Here is a 12,337-nt window from a genome sequence, read left to right on the forward strand (position 1 = left end):
CAGGGGATAATGGTTTAAGAGTTCACCCCTGTTTCCCTATGGAGGTCCCTCCCCATGGGAGAACAGTCCTTGATTGACTTCTCGGCATGGGTCCAGTCTGGATCCCTTACTCGGATCCCAATATCCCACCTGAGCCATTTTCTGCTCCAGCGTAGGTTCTCTCTAGCACCAGTAGCACGGATCCCACACATGGATCCCAACATCCCTACCTGAACCGTTTTGTGTTCCAGCGTAGGTTCTAATACTCGTCAGGGTCATAAATCTTCAACAACAGCAGCATGGATCTCTCACTGAGATCCCAAGCTTATCTGAGCCGTCTCGCTCCAGCATAAGCATCGATCCCTTCGAGGGTCACAAAGTCTTTAACAGGACTCTGCCTCATCTGAACCGCTTTTACTCCAGCATAAGGCTTTCTCTGTTAAAGTCACAAATCTCTGGTGCATCCACAAGCTCCTCTGTGAGCCGCATGGGGGTCTCTTCACCCCAACAAACTTTTACAGGTGGCAGGGTTTTATTTTTCAGTCTTTACCCTGCTGAAGGGAGGGAGAGCGAAAGGGAGAAAAATAGCAGCTCTCCCCCCTTCGAACTTTTCTTCTCTTTCCTGTGCTGCCAGCTTCGACCTTGGAAATCCTGTTATCTCATGGCTGGAATTCTTCTGCAGCGGTTTCTCGTCTAAGCAGTTCATCTTTTAAACTTTTTTTTTGTCTTCACTCTCTCACAAGAGAGAAGGGAGGTTTCAGTATTACACCTGCCCCCCTCCCCAGCCCAAGCCGGGGAGGAGGGGGCCTTGGCCCTCCTCGGGCCCGCTACCCTTCTACATGGCTGCTGCTCCTAATTTCAACTGCGCAACCAACCTTCTCTTCCGTTTTCTTAAAGATGTCATTAGCAAAGGCGTCACTGAACTTTTTGATTGGTTTTTTGTCCGGAAATCACCTGGACAAAACCATCCTCAGCCCCAGGGACGGGCTGGTGGGCAAAACCACGACATTTTCCCTGATCTGCACCTTCATTAAAAAAAAAATTTGGAAAAACTCTGCCACTTTGACTCACCTGTACTCAGATCTTGCCTTATCTTATAGCAGGAAACTGATCAGAAAAATATGGAGAGTGAAGCAAAAGATTTCCTGGAAGCCAGATCAGATATTAGAGTTTGAGTGATACAAATCTTTCTAAGTAGAAGTAGAAAAAACCCAAATTTTCTACGCTTAGGTGAATGCTTCTGCAAACACTGCGTTATAAAATAAGTCTATTTCAGTTTTCCAGCCATCCATCATCCAAAGGTTTGTTCTACATTTCTGCACTTCCCTCCTGGAAGACATGAGAGACTTAGGTTTTATCAGTCTTAATTTTCCAAGAACAGGGGAGAGACTTTAACTTTCTTTGATTCCATGGTCACATAATGGGATAATGCAGAGTTATAACCTTCATGCATCTCTCACCTATGCCTAAAGCTGATTCAGAACTAGATTTTGAGCAACGCAGTTTACGTAGGAATTCAGAAGTAGTTTGGACTTCACCAACAAGTAGACTGAGTGTCAGTGGCTGAAAACTTACCAGGAGCTCTGGATGTTTTATGCAATTTTACATATCTTTATATTTTCTCTTGGCATTTGAGCCTGGCAAGTTTGCACATGGACATGTCAGGTAAAGTTACAGCAGCTGTATATTTATAGTCTGTCACAATAGATCATTTAGCATTTGATTTGGTACCCATTTGCTATTTCATGTTCTCTTAGCCCTCATCTATTTCAGATCATAAATTAGTCATATTACAGCACATAAACTTTGCCTGTTCAGAGCAGATTTTCTCCTGAAACTAAAAGGTGCATATAAGTACTCCCTGTTTCTACACCCCAAACTGCAAGCAGGGTCAGCTGTTTAATGCTGTGCCCATCAGACTATTTCCTCGTAATCTCCTTGTTTCCTACTGCAGGAAATATGACTGTGGGTGATATAGCTACACATGAAATAACAGAGCATGTCTTAAATTCAAACTACGGATTTAACTTTCCTTAGCAAGGGTCACTACCAGAGGGGGCAAACTGCCACCTACACCAAACTTTACCTTTTCATTTTTGAAAGGGTCTAGACAAGGGGATTGGGGCCGTCTGGAAAGAAGAACAGCTCAGAAATATCTTCCTCCAGTAAGCTTTTTGGTATAATTCATGGACCATTTAGGGGGAAAAAATTAAGACCTGGAAGATGTGGAACTGGAATCCCCTGCAAACCACACATTCTGGTTATTTTCTGAACTTGAGAGAAAGAAAAACTTGACGCACTGGTAACTTTATGTTGCCTTATTTTTGTGGTGGGACACTAATTCAGAACTTGAGAAAAAATTCTTGTTTCAGGGCTCCCCACTGGGCAAAATTATTCTTTGAGAGTGGTTTTGGGGTTTTTTTTGACTACCTTTAGGTTGTCAGGTATGTGGGCATGGAAATGTTATCTTTGTATATGTATTTGTGAATTTCAGATTAAATTAAAAAAAATAATCCATCTCTGGATAAAGAGAATAAAGAGAGAAAGCCTCTGCACTGATATGATGTGATTATGGAAAATGTCACTATGGCACATTTTGCTGCTCCAACAAGGCATGTGCTCAGCTGAGGCCCAGTGGTGCTCTTGGTGAAGTCTTGCTCTGTCCTTTACCCACTGCTTTTTCCACACTGCTGACCCTGAAATGTTCAGGTCCCAGGAACACGTGATCTGCGTAATAAAAACTTAGGATCACACTGCCAGCTGGTGGATTGTCCATATTGGATATTTATTAGTGTAACCAACAGGGATAATGTGAGGTGAATTCCTATGATTTTCATTCCTGGATTGGGTGAAGAAACATGTAGTGTCTCTTTTTATCATGTTGCCCAGAGGTTGTGCCCATAGAAGGTGCTATTCAGAAAAACGGTGCTAATGTGCACATGCACGTCACACTTATAACAGGGCTGGTACCCTGATACTTAATGACACTAGTTTTTGATTATCCTTTTTGATCTGCTTTAAATTTATTTGCTCTAAATTTCAAGAATGACCCTTCCTTCTGGCTGTCAAACTAACACAATTCTTGTCTGGGTGTGTGGGAGGGATGAATGGTTGGAGAAAATTTTAACAGGAATAAAAAGTTGCTTGTAGAAGAGTGTGTTTCCTTTCCAAATGCATTACATTTTCAGATTAGCATACATCATTTCAACTGTGATGAACACCCAAAATCTGTAAAGCTTTATAGCTGTTTATTATAGATATCTTCAGTCAAGCCTGTTCAAATTGCTACTATTATTTGCTCAAAAAAAAAATATTAACTGGGTTACTTTTCCACCCATAAAGTTCTAGTAATCCAAATTACATTTTGCAACAACATGCTAGTTTTTGAGGTTAAACATATATTGACTGTCATAGGAGTTCAGACCTGTGTTAAGCACATTGGGAACTGGCTCTTTAGTGTTGTTATGAGAAGTGAAAACACCGAAATGTGGCATTCCAGTCTTAAATAGCTCTTTTGACACAAAACACAGCTTTTTGTAATACAGGTAGGTGTAAAGCTGAAGCAGAGCTGTATGAAAAGGGACTTAATTCTCATCATTTACATAGAAAACCTGGGTGAAAGAAAAGATAATATCATGTTAAATAAATTTGTTCTAATCAAGTCCATATATAGACATGAGTATATGTACGAATGCATATGGATATATATGTATATATATGTGTATATATATTTATGTATATATAAACTTATAGTGGTATGAACATAAAAGTTGATCAGGAGCTTTAGGGACCGAAATAATCTTTCTAATGCATAGGAATTAAATGAAGACTCGATACTCCAGATCAACAAAATCCAAGGACATATAAGAGTACTTAATTAGCAGGATAATAGCAGCTGTGAGAACTTGCTATAGGATGATGGACAGGATTTTCTCCTGGGGCATTCTCTTGTCTTTGCTTACAAAAAGGAAGAAATTATTGCTAAAGAGGTTTTTGTCATCTTAATTAGTAACTTATGTTAGCTGAAATCATTCAGACTTCATCTAAGTTACTTCAGTCGGATAGCAGAGAGTACCTAGAGTGCATTGCGATTTCCTCTCTCCATTCCTACTGCAGCATGGTGAAAAGGTTTCCCTTTTAATGTATTTAATATTTTGTCATTGTTTACTTTGTGATTAAAATTATTTTACTGAAGGAATTTTCTTTTGGTATCTAGGTCAAGCAGACCAAATTTTGAGTCAGATTCCTAGACAGGGATTCTTATTTTCACGTGACCTATATGACTAAACAAATGAAATGCAGCAAGAAAAAAAACGACTCAGCAAGTTTTCAGCAAGCTGGGTAAAAAACTTTTAAATAATAAATGGTATGGATACATATCTAAGCATCTGTCCTTTTATCTTTTCCTTTCCTTCTGGTACAGAACAACAGTTTGTCAGTCTGGTGCAATATCTAAATAAAATGCCCCAGACCTTTGAGTCCTGTTGCTACCACAGGTATTCCATAGATACAGACAAACAAAGGAGGGCACATCAGGAAAGAATTTCTTGGGTTTAGAATGACTCAGAAGTAAATGGTGTCTATAGTATCACATCTGACATGGCAGCCAGTGGCACAGAGCAGCATCTTGCTTTCAACTTGCTTTGAACTGTTTTGCCAGGCAAAGCCTGCAAGACCCCAGCTCCCATCAGATCTGCACCAAAGGCCTCACTGGAGGTCAGGCAGACAGAAAAGAGGAGTTGGCTTCCCTTCTTGCTGACACTGGTTCAAATCCTCTGGCTGACAGATATGGATTGCCACTGCAGAACAGACACCTGAGTGGCATCAAGGCCTTCTGCTTTTGCAGCTGAAGGTTGGCAGAATTGGCACCAGGGAAGGGAACACTGGTTTGGCTTGCAGATTTTCTTGCTGTCGCTTTATGCTTGTGTGTGCATGAGAACTAGTCAGAAATGAAGAATCAACAATTCTCACTGATAGATGACCACTTCAGGCTGCAATTCTGTCTGCTTTTGAGGCTTTGGAATGATGGAAATGGAAATACTTACCTATGCCCTTGAAAAACCGTATGAACCTTCCCTCTCACCTCTCACTGTGTTTATAGGACAGCACAGTAGAGAAGTGCCCAAGTGATTCCTTCATTGGCCGAAACCTTCACGGCTAAGGAAAAAGAGTCTGCCTGGGTGTTGGCTGAGTGTGCCTGGCTGCCTTAATAGCCTTCTGGAGCCATAAGCTGCGTGCAGAAACTGGGACAGCCCTAACTTGTCGGAGCCAAGCGGGCAGCCAAGGTGCAGCAGGGGGAAGGGGGGTGTCACCAAGTCGTGCTTGGCTAAAGCTCAGACTTGAACTCTGCATCTGTAAAAGCTAAAGGGTAGAAATCTGAAAACAGATGACACTCGGCCTTCAGTGTGATTTGCAAAAGAAGATTTCCCAATGTTTTTATGTCAGAAGTACTCAGTGAGATTAGGATCTCAGAAAGCTGTGTGCTAAGTGTACCCATAATGAGATATTATCGTCTCCTCAAGCAGTTAGCTGCTAAATAGACTAGGCAGGCAAAGGCAGCCTTTTATCCTTATTTAATAGATTAGGAAATGAGGTGATCAAATAGTTTTCACCAGAGCCTTTAAGAGCTTTCAGGGAAAGCAAAGAACTGAACCCAACTCATCTCAAACATCTGAATTCAGTTCCTTGACTCTCAGGTCATCTTTCGTTTCCTCTTCCCTCCTAGATTTTTATTACAAACACTACAATCACAAAACGTATCAGTCTTTACCTTTTGGTGTAAATACTCCTACAGCTGAAAGCAGAGTAATTGGTTAATAAGTACAGTCCATTTTTTGCAAGGAGTCTCCTAACTTGGTCTCCCCTGCGGGCAGTTTTGTTGTGGTGTGTGAGGCTGTACCGTCCATGGGATTATACTGGCAGGAAGGAGAGGGAGGGAGTGGTCTCGCTGCTGCAGCTGGAACTGAAATCATTTATTCATGGTAACATTTTTAAAGCTGATAAAAGTCATAGTCATGCATGCGTTGGAAAAGAGAGGATTTAAAAATCATGAAACACTCAGAAAGCATGATTGTTAAGAGCTGAATATTCCCAAGGTTTTTGGGCAGATTCTCAACTTCGGGTCTTGAAAATACACAGAGACACGGTGTCTTTCAATCAGTTGAATCACAAAATTCTATCACTTTTTGTTTTTCCCTCTTTTTTAGGAGGTACAGTTGGTTGATGTATTAATTTTGTAACAGCTTGTATAGTGTCCCTTTTTTAATGAAGCATTTTAAAGTCCCTTAATTACTGAGCTGCTTATATTTACACTTGCAGAGCCAGTGATTGTGGGACTGATGGATTCATTTTTGAATTAGATGGTTCCAAGTTTACTGCAAATACCTGTACAATTAACTTTGCCTAATGAGATACAGCCCCCAAATTTATAACAAATCCAAACAGGGCACTTTCTAACCTGATACAGCAAGGGTCCTCTTTACAAAGCTGTTATAGTATTTATTTGTATGAAATCTATTTTGTTTTACACGTACTACAAATCAGTTGCATTCTATTAAAAGTGCAGAAAAATAAGCTTTTGGGATTCTAGCAATGGCAAAGTGTCAAGATTTGAGTGGGCATTACTTCTTCATACTGAAATGGCTTCTTTTGCCCATATGTTACAAATAATGTCCATTCTATAGATGCACTATAAATGCATCCAAATGTACAGCAGTAGTTTTATGTGTGTGAATGAGCCAGGGAATGTGTGATTAGCAGGCCATTGTGAGGTGCTGTGAGAATACACTTCTTGAAATGGATACCTCTTCACAGTTGCCAAAAGCCCCAGATGATCATTTTAAAAGTGTTTTCAAATATTTATGGGTCTTTGGAGGGACCTATAAAGACCATTCCTTTTCCAGAAAACAGACCAAGGTAATCTGAAGAAAAAATTCTTTCTCTGGCCACCCAGCTGCACCAACAAACTAGGTGAGATATATTGATATTACTTGCATGTAGATAAGTCAGAGTGGTTTTCCTTGTACGTGAGAGTTGCAAATTTGTAGTGGAATATATCAAAATACAAATCCAGTACTGGAAAGTTACATTTGTTCGGAAGTCCTGTAGTCACTGAGGTGACCCAAACTATTTCACAGCCTTTCTTGAAGTAGAGATAAACAACTTCACTCTTAAGTCTCCTGAGCCCCCATTGCTTTCTCCAAATGAAGAAGTCAAACATCTATATATTTCAAATAGGAGCAAAACTTACTATGAATCAACAGTGCCTATTTCACAGAGAATATATGTGTTTGAAAACAGTAAATTAAAAGCTACACATAATGTTCTTCAGAGTTGTTAGTATGGGAATGCACTTTTGGACTAGTTATGAAAATAACTAGAACAACCCATTTTCTTCGGTTTCAACAGCTGCACATAAAAACTATGTTTCTGAGGCAGTTTGAAAGGAGAATAGTGGGTATTTTATTGTTTGAAACTAAATTTAAAAAAATTTTAGCATGCTCAGAGCCGCAAATCTGTAGAGCATTCTTGTCCATCTCATGTAATAAAAAGTATATCCACTTGTAGATACAGATAGAGAAATCTCCACAACATCAAAGTACTTAAATGGCCATCTACCATTTTTTTGCCTGCTACTATGATAACTAATAATGTTATTGCAGTCTGCTATCCCAATCTGATTTTCTCCATAGACCACCAAAAGTATTACACTTCCACTTCCAAGATTTTTTTCCTCCTTTCCAGTAAGTTGTTGCCATCATTTATACACAGATTTAACTCTTCAGTGGCATTGTGTCAACTTAATTGGATTTAATTTTGTAAACAAAGCATAAAATAGTTTCCTCCTGTCTCCTAGGTTCTGCTACTTGGTTCCAGTGTCCCACATCCAGGTAAACCTTCCTGTGCCCAGATTATACTCATGTACCAGTCTGTCTTTATAGACTCAGTCCTGAATGATTTTCCCTAAGTCCTGCAGGAAGTCTGTAGGAATATTGAGTCCAACGCTCCTGAATTCCTCCTCCTCTATGCACTAACAGCAAGACCATCTCTTCCTTCCTTTTATGTTGGGCTTAAACATCCCCTTTTCTTTAGCAACTTTTATTTCTATGCTGAGATAAATACATTCTATCTGAATCACAGAAAATGTGGGTCACTGGATTTGCTCTCTGATCTCATTTCTATTGACCTCTATCCATCAAAAGTCTACCCACATTCATTTGTCTGAAAGCACTTTTAGTTGTTTTAACAAATTTATTGCTTTTTCCATTTATCCTTTCAGAAAAATTGGAGCTCCGTGAGTGCATGTATGAAAAGTATTCCTTTTCTGAACTCAATGATTAAGCATACAGGATATATTTCTTCCATTTTACTCATTCAGCTGTCTGTCTACCTCCAGCAAGATAAGGTGGCTTTATGAAAAAACCCACAAACGTGGAAATGTAGCTGCTTTCTGTGGAAGACAACTTTTTCAATCACTATGGCAGAAATAAATTATTCAATTATGCATTTCTACATATTATTTGGGGTTTTCTTGGGGGGAAAGAGCATTTGGACAAAACAGAAAATGCAAGCAATAACTGGCTAAAGTAAACAATAATAAAGGTGCAGTCTGAACATTTCCAAACAAATTGCTATTACATTTTGCAATATTTTTTCTCAAGTACTTCTAAAATATCCATTTTTCTCATAGAAAAAAAATAATAAGCACAGTAAAAAAAAATCAAGGGAAAAATGTTTTTTACACCTCAGTTCAACAAAAAGAGGAATCCATTGTTGCTACATGCTGCCAATTTATGTGGATCTTTTCTATCATTTGCATGCTGAAAAGATGTCATTTTAGCCAGTTTTATTTAGGTTATAGTCTCAGTAACTTTACATGGAATTTACACTGTAAAGGAAGGACACACATTTTTTAAAAGAGACATGAATGTAATTAAAAGCAAACAATACTTATATCCTGCAGATTTTTCAGCCTAAATGTTTTACATAAAGTCGCAAGTCTGCTTATTTTGGAGAGAGTCACAGAATCATAGAATGGTCTGGGTTGGAAGAGAAGTGAAAAAATCACCCAGTTCCAAACCCCCTGGCATGGGAGGGACACCTTCCACTAGACCAGGTTGCTCAGAGCTCCCAACCTGGCCTTGAACACTTCCAGGGATGGAGCACCTACAGCTTCTCTGGGAAACCTGTTCCAGTGCCTCACCACCCTCACAGAAAAGCATTTCTTCCTAATTTCTAATCTAAACCTTCCCTCTGTCAGTTGGAAGCCATTCCTCCTTGTCCTGTCACTGCATGGTAAGGAGGAGCTGAAGCCCATCAGCTCTAAGGAGCTGCCTCAGTGTCAACCTTCCAAAACAAAGCAACAACACCAGGCCAATTTCTTTCATGACCCTACACCTGTTTGCCTCGCATCAGTGCCAGATTTTAAACAAGTTTGCAGGTCTTTGCAGGGACACAAAGGGGAATATCGTGAAGCCTTCTGGGGACTCCACGCCCAGTCACTCCCCTTGTTGCCTTTGTGAAAATCCCTTGTACAGGTGTTGTGCTTTCCTCCAGGCAGGGTGGTGCAGCTCACAAAACGGGACACCTTGCAGCTCCCAGCCCTCTCAGCATAACAGCAAAGTCCCTTCAGATTTGTGATCCAGACAGTAAGCACCTGAAGAAGGTGCTAACCCCAAACACGTTCCTGAACAAAGGTGCCAGCCTCTGATAATGTGTGAAAAGCCTGTGTGTGCACAGAGCTGGGCGATGTTCAGCAGCAGCAGCACTGAACTGTTCACAGGAGCAGGAGCAAGGTGAGGACAAGAAGTTTGCAGTGGGGAAGGTGGGTGCCAAGGGGATTGTATGACATAGCTGCCAGTGATAGCAGGAGACAGAACTGAATGACCGAGGAGGTCTCTTTCAACCTTCTACTCTCACGGAAGTGTCAAATGCAAATAGATTTCAGCAAGTGTTAGAGACTATTATGTTTGATGTCACCCTGCCTGTCATGCCATGACTACCAGGAGTTAAGTTGACCCTGTTCTATGTATTGCATGGTGCTTCACAGGTCACATATCACAGCAGACTACTCAACCTACAGATTTATAGAGACATTCCAAAAAAAACCAGAAATCAGAATTTACTCTACTTCCCTTTGGAATCTCACACTAGGCTTGCTTGTATACAACAACTGGAAACTGTAGAAATAATGCACGAACAGAAACACATATCTGGCTGTACTTAAAATTCCAGGAACATGTTGTAGCTGCATTCAAGACTGATTAAAAAGGGAAACAACTTTGAAATTTTGCCAGATATTTTCCAGCATGAATGACTCTCTTTCTGTCTCGCACACAGAACACATCAAGAAGCTGTACTGCACGCTGCTGCAGCAATCTCCTATTTCAGCACGGAGGAACTGTCAGAGATAAGGCAAGAGATATGTAATATTATAACCATTATTTATTCTAGATTAATGAAAGTGGAAAATAGCCCTTTCGGTTGCAGCTTGCATGCAGAAAAACATTCATCTTACAGAGCCCAGACTGTCTATTGTGTTCACAATATATTAGCAGTTAGCTGATCTATCAGCTGAGATGAATTATTACATTGGCTTACAGTGATACCAGTTTTCATTATAGGGCACTCATCCAAGTCCTTTCCTACTCTGTTTGTATGTCCTTATTTCTTTGCTTTTCCTTTACCCTTTGGATGCTCTCTGGCCAGGAGGTTGATAAGCTGAATATGATGGGGTTGTTTTAACATCTGGCATGCATAAAGAAGTAGAAGAAGCAACCAATCAAGTAAACGTTTTTTCCAGGGAATTCGTTAATTTTGTACCACACCTTCTTCTTTTCATTGGCCAAACCTCCTTCTCTTCAGACTACAACATATTATAAAGGAGGGTTGGGGATGTTGATTTGGTTGGTTCTTCTTGGTTGTTATTGTTGTTGTTTGGAGTTATTTTTGCTATTTTGCTTTTTATTCTCCGGTTGTTTTTTGTTTGTTTGTTTGTTTGTTTTTAATTCCATGTTACACAATAGTGAATCTATGGGTTAAATAAAGAAAGAAGTTTCAGAGAGACATTTGCAGCCCTGGATTGATATAGGGCAGGATTTCAGGACAGAAAGAGAACATGGACAGAGGAAGAAAGGAATGGCAGGCTATTTTCTAGTGGAAATAGCTCAGAAAATGCCCCCAGGGACAGGTTTTCTAGCCTTTAACATTGCAAGTCTGCAAGCATGGCTTTGGACAAAGTCTGAGCAAACCCATGGATCCTACAGGACCCTCATGACCAAGTTTTCTCCAGTATCTTAGTAACTGTCATCCAGGATGTCACTGAGGCTTCTCTCTCTGCCTCCAAAGCTCCAGAGTTTGGGAACAGAAAAGCATGGGAGGTGGGAGGGGGTTCATATATTTACTTAACAGTATTTTCCTGTGAAATTGGCAGTAGAATTTGACTGACAGCAGTGGCAGTCCCTCCCTGATGTAGCACAGTCTCAACCCATGGGCAGCATCTGTATCCATGTTCAGTAACGCTCTCCTGTAATAGGATTCTTGTAGGTGTGTAGCCCTGAGACTGCAATTGTCACTGCATGGCATCTGCCTGCAGGTTCCCTCAGCTGCCCTGGGGTTTGTGGCTGCCAAGTACAATTGAGGGGGTCCACTGTGTGGTCAGGATGCTTCCGAGCATGACAGAGAGAGGCTGTCTTTAAAACACAAATATATTTGTATATATATTTATATAAAGACGTACGTATGTGTGCACATGTATTTTGTAAAAGGAACTTCAGCAGTTTTTTTCTTTACTTAAGGGATGTGTTTCCCTCCTTCACCCTCCCCTCACTCCCCCTCAGAAATCACTCTCTCTCTCTGATGGCTTGTATGCTTCAAGCTGTATTGTGTGATTTTTGGGGCAGGATTTCTTGTACCTTGCCTATGTTTGAAGAGGAAGCAGCAGGCACCACTTCAAGTCTAAATAATGACAGTAATCATTTCCAGCAGACAGACAATCTCTTCCTGGCTGGCTGCAGTCTGACTCTTCAGCCAATGTAACTGGCAGCCCTGATATTTCCTCTGAGCCTGGCACAGAGTTAGGATGCTTAGTAGTGTTCTAGATGCCAATTTATCAATTTATTCCTTAAAGGAGTTTGATTTTGTTGCATATGAAAATATATACTTATCTATTAAAGGAAATACAAGTGGAATAAACCAGGAGATATTAAAACACAGCAGGATGCAGTAAGATATGGTGTTTCTTAAACAGTAGCAGTAATCTTAATAAAATGCAGATTCAATCATGTTGAGGGAGCAGTGTGGTAATAAAAAGTGAAGAAAGGAGCAAGGTGCATAAAAAGAAGGGGGAGCCCTCGGGTGG

Source organism: Myiozetetes cayanensis, unplaced genomic scaffold (assembly GCF_022539395.1).
Source record: "Myiozetetes cayanensis isolate MyiCay16 unplaced genomic scaffold, myiCay2020 scf5-8, whole genome shotgun sequence".
Lineage (NCBI taxonomy): Eukaryota > Metazoa > Chordata > Aves > Passeriformes > Tyrannidae > Myiozetetes > Myiozetetes cayanensis.